This window comes from Callospermophilus lateralis, chromosome 12 (genome assembly GCF_048772815.1).
Source record: "Callospermophilus lateralis isolate mCalLat2 chromosome 12, mCalLat2.hap1, whole genome shotgun sequence".
NCBI classification, from domain to species: Eukaryota; Metazoa; Chordata; class Mammalia; order Rodentia; family Sciuridae; genus Callospermophilus; species Callospermophilus lateralis.
The window spans coordinates 81,116,958-81,144,916 of NC_135316.1; the positions used below are offsets into that span (position 1 = coordinate 81,116,958).

The 27,959-nt window shown below is 36.4% G+C and overlaps 1 protein-coding gene and 1 pseudogene across 1 annotated transcript in view; both read left to right on the forward strand.

The window, feature by feature from the left end:
• Positions 1–27,959, forward strand: part of Dclk1 (doublecortin like kinase 1) — a 325,307-nt gene that overhangs the window by 59,427 nt on the left and 237,921 nt on the right. The gene's annotated exons all lie outside the window — the stretch shown is intronic.
• On the forward strand, positions 5,833–7,941 carry LOC143411797 (DNA repair protein RAD51 homolog 3 pseudogene; annotated as a pseudogene).

Below are 27,959 nucleotides of genomic sequence, written 5' to 3' on the forward strand. Positions count from 1 at the left end.
TATAGAAATGATTTTTTTTTTTTTTGGGAGAGAGAGAGAGAGAGAGAGAGAGAGAGAGAGAGAGAGAGAGAGAGAGAGAGAGAATTTTTTAAATATTTATTTTTAGTTTTCGGTGGACACAACATCTTTATTTTATATTTATGTGGTGCTGAGGATCGAATCCAGCACCCTGTGCATGCTAGGCTAGCGTGCTACCGCTTGAGCCACATCCCCAGCATAAATGATAAATTTTTGAGGCAATAGAAATGTTCATTTACCTTGATTTGATCACTACTCATTGTATAATGTGTCAAATTATCATTGTACACACAAAAAAATGAATAAATATTGTGTGTCCATTAAAAAGAAGATGGTACAAAGCCTTATGTAAGAGGGTGGGGTTTAGGAAAGAATGTGGGGGAAATTGGAACAAGCAAAGACAAGTCTTTGGGGAAAGAAAACGGAGAGGAAGCTTGTGAATAAAGTAAGATAATAAGGATGAATTTAATCTGATATTTGAATCTGTAAACTTTGAGGATTTGGTCTAATTTAGATTTATAATTTCTTGATCAACCCATACTCACTGGTATTATTCAAGTTTCACTTTGTAAGCTGTCAGTTTCTACAACAAAATTTAAGTTATGGTGTATATAGTTTAACTAAAGCAGAACTTTCCCCACAACCAAAACAGCAATACAGTCTGGCAGTGAGGACCCTGTTCTTCAGGTCATTCAGATTGGCATTTTGAGTCTGTCCCTTTGAACTATACGACCTGGGCCAACTCTTAATCTTTCTTAGCCTTGGTTTCCTCATCTGTAAAATTTGAATAGTAGCATTCTTACCTTGTGGAGTAATTATGACACTTAAATGATATAATCCAGTTTAAGTTTTTTACTTATCACAGTATCTATCACCCATATAAGCTTCAAACAGCAAAGAGTAGCTGTTGTTATAGGTGTTAATTTATATTTGGGGATGAAGTAACATATTATTGCAAAAGAATATGGGATTTGGAGTTAGGCATCCTTGGGTCTCTGCCTCATTCCATCTTCAGCTATCTATATATGTTATTAAATGTTGCTGGATTTGTTTCCTCAGATTTGAAATGGGTATAATGATAAGGAGATTATTATTAAATAAAATATACAATGAGAGAATTAAATGAGATATTTACAAAGCCACATCATATGAAGTGCTATACTAATATTAATTTCATTTATTTAAAATACAATTGTTGCCAAGTGCTGTGGCAAACACCTGTAATCCCAGGGGGTGGGGAGGCTGAGGCAGGAGGATCGTGAGTTCAAAGCCAGCCACAGCAGAAGCAAGGTGCTAAGCAACTCAGTGAGACCCTGTCTCTAAATAAAATTCAAAATAGGGATCAGATGTGGCTCAGTGGTGAGTACCCTTGAGTTAAACCCTTGGTATCAAAAAACAAAATAAAATGCAATCGTCTTTTATATATGTTGGATCTCTTCTGTTAGATTTATATATTTAAAAAGAAGAAATATTAATATACTTTTGCAATTTAAAATATTTAATTTTTGAGAATTTTGAGTTCCAGATAGAATGAAACAGTGTGGTAGCAATGTAAGAAGATATGTCAACAAGAATGTGAGAAATTATGTTTGTTAAAAAACCCTGAAGCTTTAAAATGCTACAAATAGGAGAATAGAAATGTGCATCCTATTACACATATACGTAATTATATAAAAATGTTTTTCCATATAAAATGCCTCATATTCTCCAAGTGACCCCAGTTTTTAGAGCCAAGCAAGGATTGTTTTTCTTTCTGCCAGAACATCATATCCCTTAGGTCTCTTTATGAAAATGGAGAAAATGATACATACAGCTGGTAAAAACAAAGATGAAAGGGAATGATGTCAGCCAATTACCAATGAAGCCTTCCAAGTAAGAAAAACTTAAGGGGAAAAAGTGAAAAAAAAAAAAATGAGGTCCATGTGGCCTTGTTTGATAAAAATCTAAACTGACCTCATTAAAAAATGGAGATTTCTTGAGTCCTGATTGTTCTTTAAAAATTTACAACAACTATTGTTGTTATTACTAGTTTTTGGAGTACTTCATTGTTTTCAAAATACTTTCATGCCCATAAGTCTCAGAAATACCCAGTAAAGAAACTAGTATGAGCATCTTAAAAAGAATCAAACTGGTTTCTTTGGAAATTGTGTTATTTTCAATGGGTCAGAAGAAACCAACCTAGTTAATAAGTTGTTGGACTAAAGAAGACTTTTTCAGGTGTTATGAAACCAGTGTGAATGGTCACATTCTGAGCTTCCTCGGATACTTGAAAATTTAATTTTTAAGAAAATAACAAGCTTCTAGAATCATAATTCACTTCTACATTCTCCCTGCACACCAGATATAAAGGTGGATTTCTAAGAATTCTTTGTGACTAGCCAGTTGCAGTAAAGGCAGGCATTTTGTTGAAGCATATGTGATAATTGTAATTAATTTCCACTGCTGGTCAATATTATATCTTTGCAATTTTTAAACCCTGCCATTTATGTTTTAGATTATATAGGTTGTAGGTCACTATGGAATGTACATAACAAGTTAAATACTATCACTGCTCTGAGAATGATGGGAGGGAACATTCAAATAAGAGACAGGTCACAACAGCAAAGCAACACAAAAATAGGGGTTGATGTGGTAGCACTGCAGAACTAAACACAGGTACCAATGTGGGAAGAGGTGCGTGGTTCAGGGACAGGTAAGCTGCACCTATTTTTTTGAAAGGAGTTGAACTTGGTAAGTAGAGGAGGTGGGAAAGGGAATGTTGGGGAAGGGAATAGAGCATCTGTGAGGTGGACCTGGAATAGGGAGCCAACACCAACACAGGGAAGATAGAACAGAAGTAATTTTCTATCATTTTCTTGGTGACTGAATGTTGCTTTCAGAGCAAGTATCATTGTTTTCACAAGGCCGGACACTGGAGCCTTGGGATAAAAGCCAAAATCCACTTTAACTCATTAAGTGATGTTCTCATTGAAGAAAGACTCTTCAATAGTGGGTGTATTCTTGATTTTTCCATTTCTTGTCTTTGTTTCTGTAACATGTTGGCAAATGTATCTTAATTTGGATTCAGGAAGAAAGTTGCATTTAAAAGGAATCACAAGAAGCTTTCTCCTCCGGTTTATTGAAGATAATATTTTCCAGGCATTATTTTTCTGGAGTCTACTCTTCAGCAAAGCTTAGTGCTTCATTTATTATTCCATCAGTGCTCAAAAGTAATGCTAAGTTATCTCATGGGATTATTAAGAGGATTAAATTGCTATAATGTAATGTTAAAACTGTGTACACCAAAAAAATATGCTGTAGACCGCCTTATAGTGATATTTTATTGTTTAAAGTGATATTTTATCTTATTTATTTTTAAATGTAAGAGTCTATAGCTTTTATCCGCCTTCTATATTTGGAAATAGTAACATAAATTTCATTTGTTTTTCCTTTGTTTGGCTTATTTTCACTTTATCTGAGTTCATCCAAACCAGTTCCGTGTGTTTTGAAGGACTGTGTCCTTGTGGCCCCCGTCACTCATGCTCTTGGAAAGAGGATGCGAAATGCCATTTTGAAATTAGTAAAATGAAGTTTGGATTTATTCCTCTGCATCTTCTCAATGCATTCCAGAAGTTTATTGTGGAGGATACGTTTAATTTGAATTATTGTTTCTTATGCCTTAGGTCATGAGAAGTTTTGTTTTGTTTTAAGCTCTCTATTGATGAGGTTAACTAGTCAAGTACAGGTTTGAGGTAAAATTATTAACATTGCATGTTAGGCTGTGCTCTACCAAGATTCAGACAAAGAAAAAGCAGCTTAAGAGTAGAATTAAAGATCTAAGACTTTAATTTTGAGACTGTAAAAGCTGTATTCTATGACTTTAACATAGAAGTCACCCCAAGCTGAATTAAGATTTATTTAGAAAAGCTTGTATTCACTGAATACCAAGCAGTTCTTTTTATTGTGGCTTTGTGTAAAGGGTTTAGGATTGATTTACATGGCCTCTTATTTATGACTTGAGACCAAGACACTGTACAGCCAGCCAAAACTATGTACAGTGTCAAGAAGCATTTTTAACTAGACAGAGAAATTTATCTTTGTTCCTGTGCTTGCAGTCAGCCAGGTCATTTACTGCCAGAAGAATAGGAACAGTATGTCTTTACAGGCTTGCAATTTTGGCTTTTTTTATAACTATAAATTTTAAAAAATCTTAATATAAAATGTTGGGATTCAAACATGGAATTGTGGATTTTTAAAATGTCCATCTGTTTGGCCGTATTTCATGATTATGTTCTTCTCCATACTTAATATTTTTCTTTCTACACCTTAAAAATGTGTACACTATTATATATGGAGGTGTTCTTTTTTTGCTTTCTATATCTAGACTGCTAACTTCTCCTTTCCACCTAAAGCAGATATCCATCTCACCTACAAAACATCTATCTGGCTGAAGAAAACAAATTTGTTTTCTTTTGGGGGTGGAAGGATGCTTCGCATTGAGTGTGGTGATTCTGTAGGGAGTAGCAGAGAATTCTCTGCACCCTGTCATCTCCTAGGACAGCAGGGTACCCTTAGAGAAGCGGATTGGAAACCTAATGGGAAGACAGAGCCTGCACCGTGACTGCCTTCAGGAAGCTAGAGCATTGGCATGGTACAAAGACTCATTCTCAAAGCTGCTTAATATCTTACTTTCTGAATTAGGATGCAAAAATAGAAATAAAAAAGAAAGAGTAGAAAAGAAGCCTGTGGTAGCACAGAGTCTTTCCAGACCTCCCACTCTATGATGGAAGAGGATGTATGTGCCTCATTTATTTAGGCTCTGCTGAGTTCACTACAGTATGAAAGCTGTAGAGAGCAGAGTGCTAGGGGTTACTTTCAAGGCCAGTATATCTTTGTTTCACACTGTGTAAGATCTCTTTGGGAAAGTGGTGTCATTTGGAATCATTTTGCGGTTCAGGAAATTAGCATTGTTCCCAGTGACTAACTAGGGGTGTGTGTGTGTGTGTGTGTGTGTGTGTGTGTGTGTGTGTGTATCCTCTATTCTCTTTCTATAATATAATGGCATACTTTTTTTTTCCTTTTTAAAATATAATTGCAATGATTATTTAATTGTAGATTATTTATGTTTCTGGGAAATTTTAAAACCATGTGTCAAATTGTATCTTTATTCCGCCTACTTGCTTTAAGTCTTATGGTTGGTTCAAGGAGGAGCTTTGGTTTCCACATTAGTCATTGTCTGCAAAGTTGTCTTCCCAAACCATTCTTCCTTCCTAGACTCCTTTTGATCTTATACAGGGTGATAACCCGAATTCCAGAACACAAGCTGAGATGACCTGGTTGCTTGTACCTGGCACATTTGACCATAACATCTCATCTACTCCTCACAATCGCCCTTCCAGAAGGGCGCTGTTATTATCCTCACTTTATAAATGAGTAAATTGAGGCACACAGAGGTTAAGTCATATAATTCAGATCACATAGTAGGCGGTGGAGGTGGGATTTACACTTGGATAATTTCTCTAGAAAACCTTAGGCTTTAGTCTGGCACAGGTAGCTGAGAAACCTATTCATTAGTCTGCCACAGTCTGTTTATTTTTTTCAACTATTACATATTTGCAGTCTGTTTAATGTCAAGAATTCGAGAAAGCTCTCTTGTTTTTAACAGAAGAGTGATTATTTGGAGCATTTCCAGCATTATTTAGAAATCTGGATGGATCATTAGCACCATTGCCTTCCATGTTGAATCACATTAGAAAGTAAAAAAGTCACAGTGATGACATTACAACATGTTTTTGCTTAAGAATAAAGTGATGACAGGAGATAGGTACCGTCACTATGAAGTAAATATGATTTTACACAGATTTTTCATGTTTCATTACTTTCTTTCTTTGCTTTGTTTTGCTTGGCTTTCTTTTTTAAATAATAAGATCTGATGTTCCTGGTAAAGACTAGACAAAGGTACCCTTTACTTCTTTATTCCCTATCTTTTTATTGACTAAAGTTAAATGAACTTTTGTCATATCAACAACTAAGTGGTGTTTGTGTCAAGCAAGAGCAAATTTATGATTGACAATTCACTGTGCATGTTTCCTTCTGGTTTCTTGTTCCACTGTGATGTATTCAGTGATATTTAAGGCTTTGTGAGTTATATATGAATTTATATTTATATATGGTTAGTATATACATGAATTTATCTCATTAGTAAAATCCAGTGGATGCCTTTAATCAAAGCTGTTAATTGCAATAGCCTGATTCATGAATTACATTCATCAAATATTATAGGACTTCTTCTTGCTTTTATTATGAGAATTGCTTATAAGACCTTTATTACTTTTCACTTTATCTTTTTATTACAGATTCATTATAGTTGTGAAAATGCCAAAACTTACCCTGCAGGTATTTTTTAAAGGTAATAATCTTTTAAATAGATTTATCAAACTTTTTGTGGAGATTTCTTATAACATCCCCAACTCATCATTAATTTAGTCATATAATAAATATTTATTGCCTGAATTTTATGTGCTAAGCTGAGTGCTATTAACTATATAAATAAACCTGTTATTTGAAAATGTTTTTCAAACCTGTTATTTTTAAGGAGGTTGAATTCCCTAGCCATTTTTGTTGTTTATTTTGAGACAGGGTCTTGCAAAGGTGCTTAGGGCCTCAATAAGTTACTGAGTCTGACTTTGAACTTGTGATCGATCCTCCTGCCTCAGCCTCTCAAGCTGCTGGGATTATAGGTATGCACTACGGTGCCTGGCTCTATTCAGCTCTTTTTTTTTTTTTCATTTTCTTCCAAAGGGTTACTAATGATCTTTCCTCTGAGAGTGAAAAAAAACAAAATTCCCTATTCTGACCATTTCCTAATTTCTGTTAACCAAGTGGGTGGGTGCTCTGGCAAGTGTAGTCTCTTGTGAACTCTTGGGCACACCTGTACTCTTCCTTGGCCACCTTGTCCTTTTCCTAAGTGACCAGTGCCCTTGTTCTCTCAAAGTAAAAGGCAGTGGGATTTGGTGAGTTTTCCACTGTCTTCTGCAGTACAGGTGAAGCTGGTGTCTGCAGGTTTCCAGAATGCTGAGGAATTCCTGGAGGTGAAACCCTCAAAACTCAGCAAAGGAGTTGGAATATCCAAAGAGAAACCTTAGAAACTGCAGATTATAAGAGGAGAATGTCTCACAAATAAATCAAGATATAATGGTGCACCAGAGTCAGGAAAGAAGTGTACTACACTGGAACTTCTCGAGCAGAAACATACCCCAATAATAGCTTCATTATTACCTTCTGTTGTGCATTAGATAATATTCCTGGGGTGGAGTAACCTTAATGAAAACAACAGAAATTTGTGGTACATCAGGTGTTGGAAAAACACAATTGTGTGATGATACCAGAATGTTTTGAAGGAGTGGCAGGTGAAGAAGTCTTTATTGATACAGAGGGAAGCTTTAGGGTTGACAGAGTGGTAGAGCTTGCTAGTTCCTGCATTCAGAATCTTCATCTTATAGCAGGAACACACATGGGAGAAGAACACCAAAGAGCAAGTTTGATTAGTGATAATAGATGGCATCGCTTTCCTTTTCATCATGACCTTGATAACCTATCCCTTTGAACTTGATTACTAACCCAGCAAAACGATCAGCCTTGCAAATAATCACAGATTAGCTGTAATTTTTACCAATCAAATGACAACAAAGATTGATAAAAACCAAAAACCAAAAAACAAAAACAAAAACAAAAAAACTTGCTGGTTCCTGCATTAAGGGAGAGTTGGGGACATGCTGTTACAATATGGTTAATTTTTCAATGGGACAGAAAGCAAAGGTTGGCAACATTGTACAAATCACCAAGCCAAAAGGAATCCACAGTACTGTTTCAGATCACACACCTCAGGGATTTGGAGATGCTGTTCCCATAGAAGGTTCACTGAATATCCAGAAAAGGTCATGAAAACCAGAGGAAGAACAGTAACCCCAAAACATATCGAAAGTGTACAAATATATTGATGTGAAATTAAAAATAATAATGAGTCTCCAGTCCTTGTACTTAGTAAGAGTGCATACTTTTTCTTTCATATATTTTGAAAATGATCAGAATCTAACTGAAGCCCATGGTCTAGCATCCTATGAGGTAGAGAAGTCTCAAATCTCTGTTCTTCAGCTCCTCTAATGTCCCTGGGACCCTGATAGGCACTGGACCTCCAACTTGAGAAGTGTTCAGTTTGAATTTTCCAAGGTATCTAGGAATCAAATCCAAAGGCACTTTGTAGTGTCCTCGTGATGTTGAGGGAGTTTTCTGCCGATAAAAGTTAATAACAGTTATCATAGCTTAGATGATGAAAATCATGATCAATATCAAAATAATTTTATTTCCACATGCACATAATTCTGTATTGACTCCAGGCATGTAGAATGAAAAAGACATTGAACCTGATCTCATGCAGTTCTTGGCAGCATGTGACAAACAGGCAGCTGAAGGACATCAGTTGCAGGTGTCTGCAAACAACTACACAAAGACCTTGGCATTATCTGTGGTCACCTAGGAATAGAGCTAAGTTTTCAGATGACATTTGGGTAAAGATTATTGACTTTTGCCATTAAGAGACATCATAGTGACCTAAACTTATTTTTGAGTTGGAATGTCAAATTTGAATGGTGATTTTGCTTATTCAAGTTAGATCAAGTGTTGCCTGGGAGAAGTTTCCTATCTAGGGTCAGTTCTCTGTCGGTTTTTAATCTGCACCATCAGACTTTACATTTACCACGAATCACTGTTGACATCATCCTCATAGCTATGATTTGAGTGTTTTTGCGTGCCAGGCAGGCATTTTATGTAATTATCTCTGATTATCACTAAAGTTCTGCTGCAAGGTACCCTTATTCCCATTTTAAGGATCAAGCAGTGGGCTAAATTTTCAAAGGGGAAACTGAAGTGCTAGTTGAGATTCAAAATAGAAACCATCTGGATGCAGGCCCCAGGTCCTAATCCCCCAAGCACAGATGGAGCTTCCTTCTATTTTTCTCCACTTGTTTTCTGTTGCTGTGGACCTTGGTTGCTACTCTGGATTGTTGAGAGGTGGTTCATTTATTTTAATCACTTAACAATGATATATTGGGCTCTCAGTTTTGGCAATTGATCAATACCCAAGACAGTAAGTGTCTGCCCTGCAATGCACATTCAGGTGAGTACCAGGGAACATTCATTTGATGGGAAGGCTTGGGTGAAGGGAGATGATTTAGAGTTCTCTGAATCTTTTTATGCAGATCTTAGATGATCTTAAAAAAAAAAAAATTCTGCAATCCCTGGACCTCTCAGAATTAAATACAAAGTTACTTCAATATCAAAGCCATCATACAAATAAATGTCAGTGCTTCCATTTAAGAGTGACATTTTAAAATAACAGGGAGCTCAGTTGAAGTGGGAATCACAACCAGGGTGCATCAGATCGTACCTGACAGAAGCATTCCACGTAAAGACAGCATTCTGAGAGGGCTGCTTAATACATTAAAAGTCTGAAAAATAGGACTTCTGGGTTTCCAAGGAGTTGTGGTGACTTACACAGCATTTTATGAAAGATGACATGTTGATGGTGGATGTTGAAGTTTACTATGCTGGGACTTAGTGCCAAAAAATCTCTGGCTGCCACTTAGTTTTGAGTAGATGCAAGGTAACTATATTAAATGTTTGGTTGTTTTAGAGTATTGATGTGTTGGGCTTCCTGTCAGGCACTAAATTGAGCCAAACTGCATTCACACATCTTCACTTCACTGTGTTGCCTTCTTTAAACTAGAAGCTCTTTCTGCCAGATTTTTCCAGCTAGAATATTATTCTTATTAAGTGTCGTGGGTTGGTATATCCTGCTATAATTATTTGTGAGTCATTCTTTGGGCAGAAAAAGGGACAGTAGCTAAAACAAAAGAATCCAAATGAAAAATTTTGGAGAACTGAGACTTGTAAATGTTTTACTTACTGTTTTAACGCCCTCTAAGTACTCAGAAGTGAAGCCATTTTGTGTGGTGAACAATCACCTGTCTAATCCTCTGATTTCAGAAAAGAAAGGTTAACCTGCCTATGATAACAAAACGACATGTGCACCAAATTTATTGTTCTTCTTGGAGATGCTGGAACTGATTTCAGGATTGGAAACTGCAAATAGTCACAGATGAGAATTCCAGTTCTCCATTTAAGGAAGATATTGTGGGGTTAGTTAGTTCTCTATTGCTCTGAATTTTCTGTTGTTCTTTGCTGGTGATGTCAATTTTAAGAATTCTACCCAGCTTTACTCCCTTCCCACTCCCTTCATCACTACATGTGCTTCCTCATAGACTGAGGGATCCTGTAAGTCTGCCCTTATCTGAAATCTTGAACATGTTATGCCCAATCCCAAGTACTTCTTCCCCCATGTGGACTTTGCAATCTGTGCATGTCATTTATCACAACTGACAATGATTGCTTCCTCACCTAGCCCTTGGACCACCTGTTCCGGCCTTTGTAGCTATTGTGTTCTGTGTTTTCCATTTGGATTCTTTTGTTTTAGCTACTTTTAAATAAATATCCTTCATTTATATCAACTATTAACTATTGGTTGGTTATTTTGCTGCCCTATGCACCTGTTGAATACAAACTTAAGTACTAAGTATGATTGTGCACAAGTGTATCTGAGCCACTCAATACAAATACACACAAACATTACTCACATAGTAGTATGTAAATAAAAATTGATGATGATGTGTTTATCAGGAAAGTAAAATACATAGTGTCTGTGTTTGGTAAACATCTATAAATCTACTTGCATACTCAAGAAGGACCCAGTGATTAGTTGTTCTGATCATGAGACTGATATAATGGGACGAAGCATGCCCTCTAGTCATCATACCTTTGAATCTGTGCAGTTGGTATTTAAAAGATAATAGTCAACTCTGTTGGATATGAAAGATAATCCAGGATACCATAGAAAATAAATGGTCAAATTCATTATTGGTTAATGGGCGTTTTATTATACTAAGAAAATAGAATTTAGACCAAAAACACATGCTCAAGTATAGATAATTCATAGGAATTAGATATAGATATTCTACTTAGAAAATTTTTAAATTATCTTTATTATGGAAAACATCATATACTAATGTTAGTACTTTGTCAGACTGTAGGGTGTTTTGAAAATCAGAAGAGACTAGCCAGCTATTATTATTCTCAACAGTGTAACAAAACGGGTTTTCTTATTCTGACTGGCTGCAGTGCATCTTTTTAAGCACCACCTGTGACAGTTGGGGTTAAGTGTCACACTGTGAGCCAGCCAGAATCCGCTGTCCATTCCTCCCCGACTTCTAGGTGTTCAAGTTCTCCACAGTCTGGAGTTATATCCCTCCCCTAAGGTAAGTAGATTTCTTTCCCGTGAAGCTGGCAGCCTGTCACTGGGGTCTCAGAGAGAAAACAATTTCCTGGAGGGATGAAGACCTTGATTATATTTGCAGGCCCACTGTGATGATTTCACAGAATACTGGTTTATAAATTGCTTTTGGTTTCTTGGGAGAGAGGTATTATATAAATGCCAAGTTTCTAACCTTCAGATTTCTCTATGCAGCAATAAAGCATGTGTATTTATGAAAGAAGGGGTAATGGGTAAGAAAGTGGAGAGGTGCCAGAGGTAGCAGCCACCGGAAGCTTTAGTTCTCATCTGACTTTTCATGTCTATACACGATGGCATCATCCTGGGGTGTTGCCTCTAACATTATTCTTTTCCTCGTCAGCAGTTTTCTCAAAACTTTATTTTTTTGTTAGTCAGCTTTTCATTGCTCTAACCAAAATAACTGACAAGAGCAAAAGCTTATTTGGGGCTCATGGTTTTAGAGGTCTCAGGCTCTGGTCAGCCAGCTTCATAACTCTGGGGCCATCATGGCAGAAAGACGTGGTAGAGGAAAACTGCTCACCTGCAGTCAGCCAGAAGGCCAAGAGAATTCTCAGCTCACCAGGGACAAAATATAAATCTCAAAGGCACAGCTCCAGTTGCCTGCTTCCTTCAGATCCACACTACCTGCCGATAGTTGCCATCCAGAGCAGGGGTCCTTTCAAGTTATGGATTCATCAAATGAATCAATCCACTGGTCAGGTTATGGTTCTTGTAATCTAATCATCTCACCTTTAAACAATCCTGCATTTTGTCTAACACCTCAGTTTTGGGGGGAACACCTCCTTTCCAAATCATAGCAATATCCCTACCATCATGATAGATGGGGTCTAATGATGGGCTTTGCAAAGCATGACTTATTATCTAATTTGCAGAGGTCATTCCAAAAATTCCAAACCCCCAGAGTAGTTTTATTCCTATAAAATTAGACTTTGGAGACTGGATAATTTTTTTATAAAAGTATTGAAATCAATCATATATCACTTTATCTACCCATTTTGGCCATAGATAAATGTTGATAAAGTTAGTAGATTTTCTGATCATTAAAATCTATTCCTGAGAAAAGTAAGGGATCCTGAACCTCATTCTTCCTCTATTCAGGGAATTCCAGTTCTATATCATTGATTGAAAGAATTACATAAACATAAAACCAAATGCTCAATCAAGTCCTCTCAGTGGCTTTCCCTACCACTGGGGTCTTCATTCCTCTGAGCTTTAAATTGGTGAAATGATTTTGGCTACTCATTTCTCTTCAAATATCCACCCAAAGAAAAAAATTCCTGGGTCTAATTTTGTGATATACTTAAATCTCTGCATGCCATAATCTGATTTCAGGCTTTTCTTATACATGTTGACCCCTGATATCCTCATCTTCTGTGTCTCATCAACCTATGTCTAGAACTTTTTTCTAGTATTAATTCCCAACCTGTATCTAAAACTGCCTCATTCTCCTCAATTAATGCTTTACTCCAGCTAACTTCTGGTGTTAGCTGCACATTTCTTAATTTGCCTTCTGGTTAATATTTCCCTCTCATCCCTGGGTCCTGATGCTGCCTTTGGCACTTATCTCTGGCTTTCATCCCCTGCTAAAATTCATTCTTGCTCCTCACATGGCCTTTCCCTTGGTTACTCTGGGAAAAGCTCCCTTCCTCTGTCTATGGGGCTCTCAGAACCCTGTCCTGTCTCAGACACTTGTGGACAATGTTATAAGAAAGAAAGCCTTGTCTGGTGAATGGGAACCTGATACTATTCCCCTCCATGGAGATGGCGCTGCATGTGTACTTGATGAAATTCCACCTTTCTTTAAAAACCTGGTTCAACTTCTCAGAAGAAGACATACAGTCAATTAATAAGTACATGAAAAAATGCTCACCTTCTCTAGCAGTCAGAGAAATGCAAATCAAAACCACCCTAAGATACCATCTCACTCCAGTAAGATTGGCAGCCATTAGGAAGTCAAACAACAATAAGTGCTGGCGAGGATGTGGGGAAAAGGGTACACTTGTACATTGCTGGTGGGACTGCAAAAGGGTGCAGCCAATATGGAAAGCAGTATGGAGATTCCTGGGAAAGCTGGGAATGGAACCACCATTTGACCCAGCTATCGCCCTCCTCGGACTATTCCCTGAGGACCTTGAAAGAGCATGCTATAGGGATACTGCCACATCCATGTTCATAGCAGCACAATTCACAATAGCCAGACTGTGGAACCAACCCAGATGCCCTTCAATAGATGAATGGATAAAAAAAATGTGGCATCTATACACAATGGAGTATTATGCAGCAATAAAAAATGACAAAATCATTGAATTTTCAGGGAAGTGGATGGCATTAGAGCAGATTATACTAAGTGAAGCTAGCCAATCCTTAAAAAACAAATGCCAAATGTCTTCTTTGATTTAAGGAGAGCAACTAAGAACTGAACAGAGGAAAAGAGCATGAGGAAAATATTAACATTAAACTGAGACGAGTGATAGGAGGGAAAGGGAGAGAGAAGGGAAAGTGCATGGAAACGGAAGGACACCCTCATTTTTATACGAAATCACATATACAAGGTTGTGAGGGGAAAGGGGGGGAAGGGAGAGAATGGAACAACAACAGATGAGATAGAGAGGGAAGATGAGAGGGGAGGGGAGGGGGGATAGTAGGGGATAGGAAAGTCAGCAGAATACAACAGTCACTAATATGGTATTATGTAAACATTGTGAATGTGTAACTGATATGATTCTGCAATCTGTATTTGGGGTAAAAATGGAAATGCATAACTCATTTAAATCAAATGTATGGAATATGAAAAAATAAAAAAAAAATAAATAAATAAAAAAAAAGAATTTGGTATAAAAAAACAAAAACCAAAAAAAAAAAAAAAAAAAAAAAGGATGCCAGAGGCCTGGGTCGTTTCCTCTGAGGAGCTGAGCCAGAGCACAGAACCGGCTCCCCACCTCTAACTGGATCACCAGCTCCACACTTGCTTGTTTTTGTTTTGTTTTGTTTTGTTTATTTTCCTGTCTCCAAAAAGTTCATAGAAGCCTTCCACGGACCCCAGCCCTGTGGTGTGCTGGGCAAGGCCTGGTGCCGAGAAATTTCCAGGGCTGGTTAACCAGCACTGATGCTAATTGAGGAAAAATGCACATCCACACTGTCGCAGATCCAGTCTGCAAAATGAGATGATGACACTTTGTTATTTCAAGCCTGATTAACACGGGTGTTTGGCCAATGCTACTGAAATATAGACACAAGGGACCAAACTCCCCATATGTGAAAGGTGCTGGAGAGGAGAAATGGAATCCAGAGTGCTCCCTGCATCCACTACTGACCCCTCCTGAGGAAACTCAGTCCAATTTCCAACTTCTACGGGTCCCGTGTGCATCTCGAACATTCCGACTATGAATGCAAGGAGCCCCCGTTCCACCTTCTTTTCCACTTTCTGCTCATTTGATTCATGTGCTTATTTCACACGGGTCTAAAATCTAAAAGGAACCTTCAGAGGTAGAGACTCTGCTCTGCTCATTACCTTGCTTTGAATTTGCTGCCATCTGCCATTGAATCTGCCTTTTGCTGAAAATCAACACTCAAGAGACTTTTCGATGTCTAAATCATTTTATTATTTTATTGTTTTCCAAAAGTTCTTAGGTAACAGAAAAATGCATTTGTCCAATCATAGGCAAACTGTGTGCCAAACATATTAACAATTCATTTTATTAAATAGATTCTCAATTAAAAAAAAAAAAAAAAAACCTGGTTCAAATCCTATCTGCTTCATTAAGTTTCTCAGTTCCACCAACTCACAGGTTTCTGTCTCGTCTCTAGAGCACTTATGAACTGTCCTAGACTCTTCATATTTACTGTTATTATTCAGAATATGGCTGTGCACTAGGATGAAGAAAAGGAGTTATTTATATACAGCTCATCTTATCCTCCAAAACGTCTAGAACATTTTGAATGCAGAAGTCATATTATGCATCTTCACATTCTATATGGCCTTTATCCAAGGGCTGATCATTTAACACAATGTTAATCATGACCAGCAAACTCTGTAAACCTTTTAAAAAGCAGAGTGGTCATGAGAAGAAAGATAAGCTCAGTCTGAAAACAGAGATTTGAAATCTCTATCCCCAACCCCATGTCTTATTCTGCAAGCTAGAAACCAGGCTGGTTGCAAAGTATGGCTTTTATCCATTCCATAAATCCAATATCCTGAATCTGGCCCTCGTCTGAACTCTGCACAGGCTGAAAGCTGCATAATTTTTCATGTTCGCATAAAGCAAGATCTAAGAAAAGACCCAAATCTCATTAAAGAAACATTGTGAACAAGCAAAAATATTTCAGGTAATTTTACAGTGGAGTTTTTATTCTTTACTTACCAAACTGACTGTATAACCGATTGATGTCTTCCTTTAATAGTCCTCATTTCTAGTGTGGTGTACGTACGTTTGAGTAAGCAATTGCTAATATTTTAGAGAGTAAGTTCTTTGGAGCTTTTAAAATCTCATTTGTACCTTCAGATTTTAGAGACTGGAAAGTAAAAATTGGAGTGAAGTCACTCCCTGAAAAGAATAAATCCTTCAGAAGGAAATGAAAAGGGGTGGGAAGTGGTGTTACTGTCCATGGTTCTGAGTTAGTTTTACCACCAGGGAAGAAAGATTCATTTGTGGAACATGCCACTGATTGTGGTTTACAGAGCCAAAATAAACAGACAAACAAACAAACAAACAAACAATCCCTCCCAAAAACCAAAAGAAAAACAACGACCAAAAAACCAGCAGTAATAATACAACTGCTTTCAAACTGTACTAAAACTTTAAATATCATCCATATTTTATATATGTATGTATATTTGTCTTGAGTATGAGTGTACCTACCTACAGGTAACTTGTGGTCTTGGTTCCAGAATAATATGTTTTGATCTTCAAGATTTGTATACTATGCTGAAATTGTGTTTGAAAGAAAAAGGAAGACATATGTGTGTGTACATACATGCAAACACATATATTCATCCATACGTATACATGTTTTCATTATATGCGTTTGAATGTACTTTAATGCTCTAATAGTTAATTTTTAAAGGTTAATAATTTATTTTAATACTATTTATGAAATTCTATAATAAACTAGTGCTGTTTTAAGATCAAAATAAAAGACTGTTACCAGCCTTAACCTAGAATGACCCAGCAAGATCTAAAGAAATTAGAAGGAAGTTTTGATAGTCCTGCAGTTGACACCCAGGCATACAGTGTGACATGGATTTATGACAAGGATTTGTGATATATTAAATTGTTATATTTAATACAAGTAGAGAAGATAATTTGAACACCAGTATACCAGTGTTCTCTAGGAAGCCCTATCAAAGAAGCACTGGGGAATGCTGTTACCTTTCCCCTTATCATCCCAAAATCCCCAAAGGGAAAGAGTAATATGAAATCTATTAAGATGGACTAGATACTGAGTTCATGCTTCAGTTTATGGAAAGAAAGGGAGCTGGCTGATGAGGAACACCAGTGTGAGACAGTTCGTATTCTCCTGCTGGTTTTGTAATAGGGATCAGTGGCTGAGTTGTAACTAGAAGATTGATGACAAGAGTAGAAGGCAGAGGAGCAAAGTACATGATATCTCAAATCTGAGGGGAAATTGCAAAACCTATTCTGCTAGTGCATCGAGCTTGGTGTGCCAGAAACCAAGACATTATTTCTCCATTTACTTGCCCTCTCTCCTGCGTGATCCCCCCTCCATGAACCCCCTTTTCTTCTGGCCACCTAGGCTCAAAGGCTCTGATTCTTCTCTAATTTATCTCCTTCTTTGCTTTCAAGTGAACCTAGTAGGCAGTTTGTCAAATCTGTCTCTCATATCTGCCTGTTCTCATAAATCCTCATGCAATCCCGTGTTGTCTTTATGAGCTCTTACAGAGATGAGTACATGCGGTAGTATCATGCAGTGGGAACTCTGGTGCTACAGTCAGATTCCTGGGGCCATATCCCATATTACCCTTTTGGTAATGTGGGCAAGGCCACAGCAAGATACAATCTCTCTAAGCTTCAGTTTCCTCATCTCTTAAACAGACAAAAATCATAGCAGCTGCTTCATTTTTTTCAGGCCTCTGCTCACATCCGGTCTATTTAGAAAGGTTGTATCTGATCAACCTGTCCGAAATAGACTTCCCATCACTTTTCCCTTCACCCTACTCTATTTTCCTTTTGAAAATTTAGGACCACTTGATATTCTTATCAAGTTTGTGTTTCTTTCGTTGTTTGCATGTATTCTAACCTAGAATGTGATTTCCATGAAGACAAAAGTCCTGCCTAAGGTTTTATTTATTGCTGTATCCCAGTATTCCTAAAGAATATTTGTATCATAAGCTCTTGAAGAATTATTGGAGCATGGTGGGTACTCAATAATGTTGGGTTAATGAATAAATTAAGATTCAGTTCATTGTGAGAATTAAATGAAATCATGTGTCAAAGTGTCTGTCCAGAAAGTGTAGGCTTTCAGTCTCCATCACTGTTTTCTCCTCTATTCAATCCTAGGCTACACTAATAATTTAATATTACCAAACAATATTCTGATTAAGTCTGCTACTAGCTTCTCATTGCTCCCTAGAATGAAAGTTTCTCAGCTCATTCTTCAGCTATCACCATAAAAAGAACCCAGCTATGTTGTGAAGATTTTGAAATTTTATGCTACCTACAAGCTAACAACTTAGACTATAGTAGTTTTATAGATATTAGCCAGAGACACGATCTCCTGGATCAGAGATAAAAGACTTTGACTCATGGCATATTGGGCAATAGGAGCTTCATATTTTTATTGGTTCTCCCCATTAGTCCCATGAGGGTGATGGGGAGTAGCCCAGAGGAATGCTGAGCATTTGGTGGAGTTGGATCATTGCTAAGAAAGTCCAGGCTTAGAAAATTCCAGTCTTATAAGAGGGGCACTATCAAACCTTTGCCCCAGAAGGATATGACATACTTATTATTCTGGTAAGGAAACAAATATGCCATCTATTCTAAAAAGAGGCATTACTGCCATCTTGTATGAATGTTTTCTCTATGCACATTTGAGAAGGTAATCTGGGACAAAAGCTATCATGACATGTAAAGTGTCATGGAGAATTTCCACTCAACTCTTCTATACTTATTTTCTGTGACTCTCAATGCTAACCTTACATTACAGAGAGCTACAGCACATGTTATTTCCCTTTGTGTTATAAAGTTTGCTGACTTTAGGCCTTAGTGTATGCCTTTCATTCTAACATTATCCAAGTAAAATCTCATGTTTAAGACCCTTCTTTTCCCCTATATATCTACATATTGTGCTTATTAACTTCCTTAAATTCTGTATTTAACGGCCCTCCTGATATCTCTCTCTCTCTCTCTCTGTCTCTCTCTCTCTCTCTCTCTCTCTCACACACACACACACACACACACACACACACACACACACGCATGTCTTATAGTCTCTACCCCTCTAGAATCTAAACTCTTTGAAAGTAAATACTTTGAATATTTAATATGCTACTATAACCTCAACTCCCAAATTGTACCTGGCACACAGTTGGGTGTATATAAATACTGGCTGGCTCTGTATGTTAGTTTTGTATTTCACTTTCTCCATGGCTCTTCCTAGGTTTATTACATGGAATGTGATCTCTCCATTTGCTGAATCCAAGTTCTTACTTGAATTGTCCTCTGTTATGATGATTTGTCCTGTACCTCATGGATATACAATCTCCCCCTCATTAGACTGTGAGCTTCTTGAGGGCAGAGCTTCTCTCTCATTCTGCTACGTGCTCAGTACCTCATACAGTTCCTTTAGTATAGTTGACACTCAATAATATTAAGGGTATTGCATTTCACTGCAAGTAAAGAGACCAAGTAGCCTGAAATACAACATTTCTTTTTATTCTTATTTACTTAGCTATACACTTGTGTAATTGGAATGCATTCACTAAAAGGATTTGGAGGAAATAACTGATGCCAATTGGTAGAAGTTGGGGGAAACAGATTTTGGCTAAACATGAGGAAAAACAAATGAAAATTTCTGAATATTGTAACTGCCTGAAAGATAGTAAACACCCCATTCCCAATAAAGCTCAGTCATAGAATTAAGGCTGAGTGACACAGAAGATTACCAGAGTCAAGTACAGAATGGGTAGGGCATATACATGTTTTGTTTAGGGGTTCATAATTGTTCCCTTGTGCAACTAGTTCTATGACTTATATGTGCGTATAACCTCATTTGCCCAGCATCAAATAAACCCAGATGTATGGTTTCCTTTTTTTCTTTTTTAAGTTGGACTTGTCTGTTAAATCCCATGACAGTTTGAATATATCTTATACTTCTCACCTCTTATTTCAGTACAGCCATTCCTCATTATCTATGGGAAACTGGTTCCAGGATGACCAATAGAGCGCTAAAATCTATAAATATTTGAGTCTCTTATACAAGATGACATAATATTTGATATAACCTCTGGAATCTTCCTCTGTACTTTTAGCTATCTAATACCTAATGCAGTGCAAATGGTTGTTATACAAAATTTAGGGAATAATGATAAGAAGTGTATGTTTAGTTCATATAATTTCTTTTCCTCTGATATTTTTAATATGTATTTTATATATTTTTTTTTATCCATGTTGGTTGAGTCCATGGTGTAGAACCCATGGACATAAAGAACTTTATGTATTGGTTGAAATGTCTGTCTTTTTAGGAGACTGCATACCTCCTCAGACCAAAACACATGTCTTATTTAACTTTCTATTCCTGGTGCCTGGCCTAGAGACTTAGTTAGAACTCACTGCAACCTGGGCTTGGCCTTTTATATACTATTAGAACTCAGATATGGGGGTTCTTTTCCCTGGACTTGACGAATGACCCAGAAATACTGCTTTTATTTTGCACATTTTACATCCCATACTTTGTTTCTTCCGAACCAAATTCATCCTTCAATCTCTGTAGAGGGAGGATGTTGTCACTAACAAGAGTAACGCCTTATCATCTAGTACAGTTGTGTACCAGATCAAGCAAGGGAATTAAACCAAAGGTCAGTGCTAGAACAAGTTCAGTGATGGGATATGAGTGGGCAGGTGAGTTTCTTAGGAAGAGAGATTCCAGAATGATGGTGGGGGTATTTTAAAAATTAAGCCGCCATAATTATATGCCATCTTTGGAGTGATAGCAATGAGAGGTGAAGTTGGATTCCAAATCATTTAGAAGGCTCAGACTCCCTGAGAATGGCAACCTTTAATTCTAAATAGATAATTTCACTTTTATTAAATGTCTTTTTCCCTCTACTTAGTATAGAGCCTCTTTCTGAACAGACCCATTCCCTCCTAAAGTTCTTGTATCATTATCAGTAAACATAGCTCTCTAGATAGCTATCACTATAATAAGAAAGTATTGAAATTCAGAAAGCTGCTACTGAGATTAAAAAGCGCATTGTACTTTTAGTCCAAAGAAAGATGAAGTTGAACAGTACCTTAGTGTGCATTCTCAATGTTCTTTGATTTTCCATTACTGTAAATTAAACTACTATTCTTCTGCTGAAATCTAGGTAATTTCAGAGGAAAAACCAGTGCTAGATGAGATTTAATGAATGAATGGACAGAATGAAAAGAATCTAAAAAACTCATGATTATTAACAAAGGAAAGTGCACATGAAACTGGGGATAAGGATTAAAGGACCGTATTGGGTCTTTTATGATATAAACTGGCAGAAATCAAGTGAGACAAATATAGAATGTATGGTTAAGGGAAAAAAATATTACTTATAGTTGAAGGGAAATAATCCCTTGCTATGTGAAGATGTGAATATAGTCAAGGGGTGAGGTGCTTATGAGGCTACTTATTCAATTGGAGTAATTGGTGAGGTTTGGCGTGAGGAACCTTTGGTGCTTTCCTTTCTGATACGTTGAAGCACCGCAGATTCCTCAGAGACCTTGATGACCAGATAGTCAGAAATTAAACCATTTAAGATTATGCAAATATGAGCTAGAAGGATTAGTGCCTCAGAAGAGATATTAGAATGTTTTGATTTATGAGTGCTTTTAAATTTCCCCCCATTTTCTAAATTTCTTAAATATCTATAGGTTTTGCAGTAAATAGTATGAAAGGCAATGAGCTGTATGTTCCGACTAAACATTTCTTGTGTTTTGCGTGGAGTGACATTTTGTTTTGGGTGGTTTTGCCTCTAGCATCATCCTGCTTGACTAAGCCCTCATCATTGGGGATGACTTGGGGTAAGTTAAGTTTAATTTTTTATGTTTTTCACTTGACTTACTGGCAATCTTTACTCTTACTGGCTTTGAACTAGTCCACTGGAGAGTAGAGGGTCTGTCCTTGAGCCTCTGTGGATCTTCAGGACCTGATATAGTTCCTGACAGGTAGACAGTCCTCAGTAAATATAGAAATGAATTGAATCCAGTTAATCATGAAAGATATAGTGAAGACAGTGTGCACCGGTGAAAATCCCATAATTTGAAGAAAAACTCAAACCTCATGCATTATGGAGGAAGGGATTAACTTAATCCTCAGCTATAAAGGGAAAGCACATTTAAAAAACAAATGAAATAATGGACCTAATCCTCACATGTCAAGACTGCCTGAATGGGTAGATTTTGTGGCAGGATAAGGGATTTGGCATGGGGATCCTTAAAGGTTGCCAAACAGATTATGATTTTGTCATCTTCTAGTGTTGGTTGGCACTCAGGGGGTTAGAAAAAGTCTTAAAATTAAAATCAGTTCTTCCTGAATCTTGCTGCTGAATTAATTTCTGCTACATCATGATCATTGTTAAAGTTCTACCAGGAGTTTAATACCTATCAATGAATGCCAGATCAGTACACTATGCAGGTGTTGAGACTTCTGTTCAATGATGTGTATATTTAATTCATCTTTACTTTTGTCAGGTAGCTTTTTAGTATATCAAAATATTTGAGGTTGACCAAGAAATTGTATTATTCCTTATTACCCAGACCCAGTTATTTAAAAGATAGTATTAAAAAACGATTATGAGTGGGCCAAAAGAATCTAATGATGATAGAAGACTCAGTTATAAAATATAAGTTTAACAATGCTTTAAATGTAGTAGGCACCAATTATTAAGCTGGCATGTACCAACTTGCTTGAGATAAGTTTTTAAATTTCAAGACTATTTTTAGTTGCTAAATTGTCCATGGATTTTCATGGAGGAAATATTTGTACTGTGAAACTCAGCAGTTACTACAAATCAGGACCCCTGCCCCACAAAGAAATGCCAGCCATTAATTATTTATCAGCACTCCACTGGTTGTCAGTCATATTTTTATTGAATGATTTTTAAGCATAATATAGTAGAATGCTTGTTTTAGTTTTCATCACATTTCTACCATTATTGCTACTTTCCTATCTTTTCATAATGGATTTTTTTAAGTGTAAGGACTAAGACATACTCTTGAAAATACTTTTTAAAAAATAAATATGATTTCAAAGAAAAACAAATTAAAAATTGATCTACACACAATTTTGGCAATTTTTAGCTTAAGATAAAAATTTTCAGAGATTAATCTAATACACAAAAGATTGAATAAAAGTATAATAGATAATTAGGGCAAGAAACATAATTTTTTAAAGAAACATAAATTTTTATTTAAACATATTAAATAGTAATTGGAAAAGAGTTCGGTTAGGCCACATGGGGCAGCCTGGGAGTTGTTAGAAGACTTGGAGCATTATAATGTAGAATCAGCAAAGAATTCATTTTAGAAAATGATATTTTAGTGGAAGGGATCTGTGCAAGCAAAAAGATTTTCACAATGCATAAATACTTCATAAATATGCATAAATACTACCTGAAAACTTCCTAGATACTTTCAGATATAGGTCATTTAGAGTCTGGGGTTAGGTTGATCAACTCTTAGAAAATAATCAGAATATGTTTCTTAAGCAATTACCTAAAATGAGGAAGCACAGTATAAAGCAATCTAAAATAATGTGTGGACTCTTCAACTTAGCACGTATAATCAAGCAGTCCAGACAACAAAGGCTTCCTCTTTCTGCAGAACTCTGTTACATTTTTGGGGCTTGCTATTGTCTTTGGAACATTTGTGGAGGAGGATAAGATGGAAAATGCATGGACGTTATGAGATGGAGTTTAAAGGAAGAGACAGAAATAGAATGGATAAGCCAAGGAGAATGAGGTAGATAACTCTAAGTAGGACATTATATGTGAAATCACCCCCTGCACCCCTCCATTCCAACCCAATAACCCTACTGAATAGATTTATGAATCTAGGACTATTTTCAGACTAGAAGAAGACAGGGAATAAGAGTTTTGGGAACTTTGAAGCAGCTCCTCACAGATTCTGAGAACTTGTTCATAAACTTGAACTCTTTTAAGGATCTTAGCTATCTCAGACAAGGAAAGACAGAAGTTGACTTTCCTAAGAGAATATTGCTAATTACTGGTAAAGCTAAAACTAAAATATCTCATTTCTCAACTTAGTGATGTTTCTAGTGTTTTGTGCTTGGACATCACTGAATTGAATGTACACCCTCATTTATTTTAAGGTAACAAATACCCTGGAAGTTATTACTGAGTTGAGTAAAACTGTCTGCTTAATGGCTCATAGGAACTCAGAACTTTGTCATTGTGAGGAAAACAAAGACGGAGAATAGACCATCTTTATCAACAGGGGAATAGTTCAAAACCAGAAAGCTGAAATGTAATCTATATTCCATAAACATGCAGAGGCAAATAAAAACAGAATTACTCTGTGTAAAGTAAAATAGTATTGTCTTCCAGTACCTATTAAGATATATAACAGTTATGGATTCCCTAAGCAATACAAAACAATATTTTATATAAAGAATTTGTTGTTAAACATGCTTTATCCCTGGTCAACTGTTTCCAGTTTTAGCACATGTTCAGTACTGAGTCTATCAGTTGGCTCCAGCATGGCTTTCCAGTATTTTTAACCGACTAGATAAAGAATTGTATATATTTAAGATGCACACCATGATGTTTTGATATATGTGAAATATATATGAGCCATTGTGGATCAAGCTGATTAAAATCTGCATCACTTCACATACTCATCAGTTTTTGATGGTGTGAACATTTAAAAATCTATTCTTGGCAATTTTCAAGATTATAACATAAATTGTTATATAGTCACTCTGCTGTTACAGTAGTACCATTTGTACTCCTTGATCTTTACTTTCCCAATCCTTGCCCAATTCATGATAGTACCATTCTACCTCTCTGCTTCAATAGAGTTCAGCTTTTTTAGATTCCACATATAAATGAGAACAGGTAGTATTTGTCTTTTAGTGCCTGGCTGATTTCACTTAGTATTATCTCCCCCAGGTTCACCCATATTAGATTTAAAAGCTGAAAAGTATTTATTTATGCATGTATATTACATTACTTTATTTATTCATTGATGGACACTTAGGTTGTATTGCATTTCTTAGCTACTGTGGATAATACTGCAGAGCACATGGAAGTACTCTTTGAAATACTGTGGTATTTCAGCATTGTTCTAATTTGCCTTTCCCTGATCATGTCATGTTGAGCACCTCATACACTTGCCAATCGTTTATATGTATTTCTCTAAGGAATTTGATCCCCTTCATGTGTTTTAAAATCAGGTTACTCATAGTCTTACTGTTAGGTTGTTAACATTCCTTTTATACCACATGACATGGAGCTATGGAGTTTAAATGCCTATGCAGAAGGGTCTGTGGTTCTGGTGACCCCTCCGTAGGTAGACATGGCTAATTTCATGTCTGAAAATGACTTTCAAACATGTAAACTTGGTTCTTACTTTGCCAACACTACTGGCCTTTTTGTGCCATATTTATGGATTCAGTTTCAAATTTCTATTTCACTCCTTTAGTCTGGTTTCATTAGTCCCAGTCCTTCTCCTTGAAGTTAGCTATTTTGTGTATACAAAGTTACTAAAATTAGGAAATGAAAAGTCATTAACTTTAAAAGAATGGGGTCACCACACACTCCACTGAGGACTCAGATTCTTGGATTCATCTGTTAAGAGGTTGGAGGCAGCCTTTTTGTAGAATGTCCCACTTAAATTTGTTTGCTACCGTTTGTCCTTCCTATGTTCTGTGCTGTTTCAGAGATCAGATTTCAGGTGCAGGATTAATGAGATTTCAAAATACTGATTTACTTTATTGGTTTCCTTAAGGATGTGACTTATGGATCTGGATAATACCCCAAAGTCATAGAAGTGTTAAAGGTATGTTCTAGATTTGGAATTATCTGTTAAACCGCGTTCACAAAATTGTCTCCTCTTGGGCACTCTGGCAGCATATTTTATAATCTGCATTAGTTCATTAGAGAATCATAAAGTGATTAGAGAATCATAAAGTGCCATTAAAATTACTTCCTATATTTGCATTGTGATATTTAGTCTCATGTCCTTTACTAAATGTTAGGTGACAAAAAGTATATGTTTGCTACTACCAGCTTAACTAAGCAAGGAGGGAAATTCTGATTAGAAATGGAAGTAAATATTTATCCCACCCAGTTATCAATTTCCTTTACCAAAGTAACTTTGTTGTTCTCAGGCCTGCAGAAAGGCAATGTATTCTGGTGGGAGCATCAGGAAGCAAACTGTTAATCTAACCTGGTACTCAATGCAAAAGAGAGAGACAGGAAGGGACCAGGGTCCTAATATTCTTCTCATGAGCACACCAGCAAGGACCTTCTGCTAGGCCCTTTCCTCCAAAGGTTCCACCACCTTTCATGCTACCGCAGACTGGGGACCACATCTTTAACATGTGGGCCTTGGGAGACATTCCAGATCCAAACTATAGCAGATAAATCTCTCACAAGACAAGTATGGTAAAATGTTAAAAATATACTCTATTGTCATGTATATCTAAAAACAACAAATAAAAAGAAAGAAAAAAATGTTAATGGCAGAATCTGATTTTCAGTATATAGATGTTCACTATAAAATTTCTTTCAACTTTATACGTGTTTGAAAATTTCCACAATACATTTAGAAAAAGAATCATTAATCCCCCAACTTAGCCTAAGAAAGAGAATATTATTACTAGTTTAGTTGCCTTGTAATATGTTTATTTTTATTGCTAGTGAAATAATAAATAAATAAATGTATTCAGAAATCAAACAGTGTTCAAAACTTTATTACAGGGCCGGGATTGTAGCTCAGTGGTAGAGCACTTGCCTAGCATGTATGAGGCACTGGGTGTGACTTTCAGCACTACATAAAAAAATAAATTAAATAAAGACATTGTGTCCATCTGCAGCTAAATATAGTTTTTTTTTTTTTAAAAAAAAAAAAAACTTTTTCACAAAGCACAATATTTGCTTTTCCTACCCTCTGTACAAATCCTGTTATTTTAATTTTTTAAAGCTATTTTGATGAATTGCTTCTGTATGGCTCTAAAAATACACTTATTCTACTATTTCTTGATTAATCAAACTTGTTTTTTACTTTCTTGGCAAATGTGGATTTCTCTCTCTTATATCTGTCTCAATTTCCTTACCTCACCCTCCTGCCTTCATGTCACATTTTATATTGCCCAAAGTCAGTGTTTAGATTTGTTGCTGAGTAAAGTATTATTCCATAGGTCAAGCATATCTAATCTTAAAATTCAGAATATGAAATGCTTCAAATATGAAAAAATTTGAGCATCAACATGTTGCCACAGGTGGAAAATTGCACACCTGACTTCATGTGACAGATCATAGTCAAAATATACAGATACACTAAAAATTTTGTATAAAATTACCTTCAAGCTGTCTATAAAGTGTATATGAAACATGAATGAATCCCATGCTTAGACTTGGATTCCATGCCAAGATATCTCATTATGTGTTTGAAAATACTCCCAGATTCCAAAAGAAAATCCAAAATCTGGAAGGTTTTTGATCCAAGCATTTCAGGTAAAGGATAGGACACTCAACCTGTATTATTGTTTCATTTATTACACAATTTGCTCCTTTTCCTTGTTATTAATTGCTTCCTTTTTAAACATTAATTTTTTATGTGACTGTTCCATTGCTTCTTGAGATATGTTGAACACTAATAAATATTATTTTCTATATGCTTAAATATATCAGAGAGTCTACCAATTACATTTCTTTTTAGATACTTCCCAGGAAGACTCCATTATCATATTCACTGGTTAGAGGTGAGCTGGAAGCTTTCTCTTCACCACCTTGTGGGAAGGAACTTATTCCTGACCTTCATAGATTTCTCGTTTTGAGAGGACCCTACCTCATCTTGCTTATGTGAGCCCTTCTTGCTCTATTTCTTCCCATGTGGCTTATTTTGGTTGCTTGTGTTTCTCTCTGGAATCTTTTAGGATCCACTCATTTTCTGTGGTATTGTAAAATAGTGTTGTGAAGAACTTGATGTAGATTTTTATCGTTGGTGTACTGGATACTCATTAAATCTTAAAATGATTGTTCTTACACCTTTTAAAATTTTCTCGTATCATTTCCTTTCTTCCCTTCATTTTTCTTCTTTGAAACTTTTGTACATCAGATGTTGGACCACCTGTATACATCTTAAGTTTTTCATATTTTCTGTTATGT